This window comes from Clupea harengus, chromosome 1 (genome assembly GCF_900700415.2).
Source record: "Clupea harengus chromosome 1, Ch_v2.0.2, whole genome shotgun sequence".
Classification (NCBI taxonomy): domain Eukaryota; kingdom Metazoa; phylum Chordata; class Actinopteri; order Clupeiformes; family Clupeidae; genus Clupea; species Clupea harengus.
The window spans coordinates 21,973,892-21,977,109 of NC_045152.1; the positions used below are offsets into that span (position 1 = coordinate 21,973,892).

The 3,218-nt window shown below is 43.8% G+C and overlaps 1 pseudogene; it reads right to left on the bottom strand.

Moving 5' to 3' along the window:
- Positions 1-597: 597 nt before the first annotated feature.
- Positions 598-2,993, bottom strand: LOC105898546 (annotated as a pseudogene).
- Between the last annotated feature and the right edge of the window lie 225 nt (positions 2,994-3,218).

Sequence of the window (3,218 nt, forward strand, 5' to 3'; positions counted from 1 at the left end):
GTCAATTTTCATATAACTTTCAAAACTTGCTTTCTATGCTAGACTACACAGACATGGTACATTCAGATCCATAGAACATCCCTGGAGCCTGTTAGAAATCCCATAGAGCCTACCAGCACCCTGTAAGCAAATATGAGCTGGAGAAGAGAGGGGAAAAACTAAAACTAAAATGATCTCAGCTCCAACTTGACAATGGCGAACGCTACCTAGACAGAGAGAAGCAAATTTGGAGAGGCACCACTCAAATCCGTTGTGAGGGAACATTTTGGATTCAGCGTGCAATATGATGACGAGGATGAGAAGACTGTAAATGAACAAAGTAGACACTATTGTCTACTCGAGTGGAAACAGTTCTAACACTCTGCCCTATAACAGTTGGAGAGTCTACTTGTTAGCTTACTGACGTGGGATTATATCACCTACTGGAAAATGAACCACTTTACAATGTCCCCTCCCACACCCATTTCAACAGTATAGCTCTATGAAACATCACAGAGAGAAATTGAAAATGAATTGACTCAGACACCCTATCTAACTCTCCACTGATAGTTGGACCTCCAGAGCAAGTGTATATTACTTTTAAACTCCTTAGTTGACTTACTCAGGGTAAAATGGCTGCTGCAGGATTATCTGGCTCCCCCAGAACATCTCAATCCCCCTGCAAAGCGAGTCGTGGATCCTCTCCCAGGAGTCCAGCTCTGAGCACCACAGAGCTGCCCTGGAGCGGATGAGCTGGGCCACCTCATTTTTGCTCCCTTTGGCCAGACTAACGCTGTCTTTGCAGATGAAGAAGACATCTAAACCAATGAAAAGTGCGTTGACGGCAAATAAAACAGACCGTGCCGTCTTTGAGAGGGCCAGTGGTGTTCCTTTGGCCAGCTGCCCAATGTCAGGCAGGTCTGAAGCCAGCTTAGGGATACTTCTTCCTGACTTTGACCCTTGAAACCCCAGCTTCACAGCAGAAGCAGCCGCCTCCTCACTCTGGAAGACTTTCAAAGCTGAGGCAGCATCTACCAAAGATTCTATAGCCTTACTACATCCACAAACCTTAGCTACTGTCTTGAATACCTCTAGCACATCACTTCCCTGATCTGCAGAAGCTTTACTACTGGCTAGAAGCTCCAAACGCTCTACAAACTGCTCAACATCCTTCATGAAACTCTTGAAAACATTGCTAGCTGTTTCGCTATGATGTTTGTTGACACGGCTCTGAGTGACGCCTGTGACCAGACTGTTGACACCACTGGTCACCCCTAAACTAATCCCTGTCAGAGTGAGAATCAAGGAGGCACCTGCAGTCACAGGAGCCAGGGCCAGACCAACGATGGACACAACCCCCCCTGCCAACCCTACTGAGCTGCACTGGAGATACTAGCCCCAAATTCCATTTTATCCAGCTGTCTTGCACTCTCCTCCAGATCAGAGAGGAACTGACGCATCCTGGCGTTGCGCTGGCTGAACAGGTCAATGAAGGGCAGAGCAGCTTCCTGGAAGAGGAATGTCAGCCTCAGATCCTTGTTGTTTCTGTAAAGTACCAAAGGTCTAGGGTCTTTAGATCATACTTTTTCATTGTTCCAGGACTTTATATGAGCTGTGCCTGGCATAACTGAAAGCTTGAAGGTAATACCATCACCTAATGAGGTTCAGCTGGTTCAAATGGTCAAGCATCTTCTCAATGGATTTCTGATTTGTATCCCCCAATTTGATGTCTGTCTCTCTGAAAATATTTCAATTATGTTATTACTGTACAGTATTGTTCTATGAATAATAATGTACTGTACACATAATAACCAACCGTAAAATTACTGATAGCATTTCTTACAGTATTACAGAAACAGGGATAGCTCTATCTCTTACCTGTAACTCCTTCTCTTAATTGATATATTCTTGGTGCTGATGGAACAAAATGTGTTGCAAATGTTAGCACCAAAAAGTACTAAATCAATAATCAATAAATAACTATACATATATCTTTTGACACCTTTTTTCCAGCTTTTCACAGAGCTGCTCTGAGATGTCTAGGTATTTTTCCAGGTGTAAGGCCAGCACTTCCACGTTACTCAAGCTGGGGAGGAAGAAAGCAGCGTCGTCCCTCTTAAAGTGGATGAGGAGAGGGGCAGCCATCATAGCTGCAAAGATGACGGAACGGACATCCACAGCGCTTAACCCCCTAGGCACGTAGTGGCCATTTGTGAACACAAAGAGCGACGTGATGGACAGCTTCTCCACAGCTTCCAGGAAGCGCTGCAGCTTCTCAAGCCCTTCCAGGGTGTCCTGCAGAACAGCCCCCAGCTCCTTCTCCAGCTCCTGTTGTCTGCTGTCAGCAGTCACTGCAGTCAGGCCGCTCCCCAGGTACTCAAAGAAAGCTTTGAACTTCTTTTCGGATTTCAGGACATGGTCAAATTTGAGACTGATCTTGTCTGCCCTGTCCTTGATGTCACGTATCATGTCCACCTCTCTCTTTCTCTGACGAGACCATTTTTCTTTCTTCTCCAAGAAGTCCTTAATGCTGTGAATGCTGGATAAGGTATCAGAGATGTACTGGCCTAATGTTTTTTTCAGTACCTGTCTGGAAATACAGTGTATGTAGTCATTAGAAATATTTTGGGCTGGGGTTTCCTATAACGTGTCTCTTACTGTTTTACAAATGTTACACCCAGGACGCTGGTGGAACGAACTGCCTAGTATTACCAGAGCAGGGGCGTCCCTCTCTACCTTCCAGAAGCTTTTGAAGACCCAACTCTGGCACCTTGACTAGTGCTTAACTTGCACTTCAGCAGTTACATTCCTGCACTTCTTTTTCTTTCTATGTAGTTTTTCTATTTCTTATGTAAAGTAGTATTTATTGTTACACCAGGTTTTTATTGCTCTTAGCTTGACTGTTCTCTCCCTTGTACGTCGCTTTGGACAAAAGCGTCTGCTAAATGACTAAATGTAAATGTAAATGTAAACAAGGATTTGAAAGTTTTTTCTACCTGTTTTTCCCAAACCATCTCCTAAGAGTACCCCTGAGAGAAACCTTCCTATGTATACTTTAAGAGGCTAAAGCAAGTTTCTGCCATTTTTGTCATTCACGTAGATCCTTTTAATGCCACAAACTTCTTAGTGGCTGATATTTTCAATACACTTTGCCAATTATATGGTTTAGAAATTCCAGGAATTGCTAACGTTTTATATTACTTTCTTAAATTAATATCTATGCCCAGCTAAACTCAAGA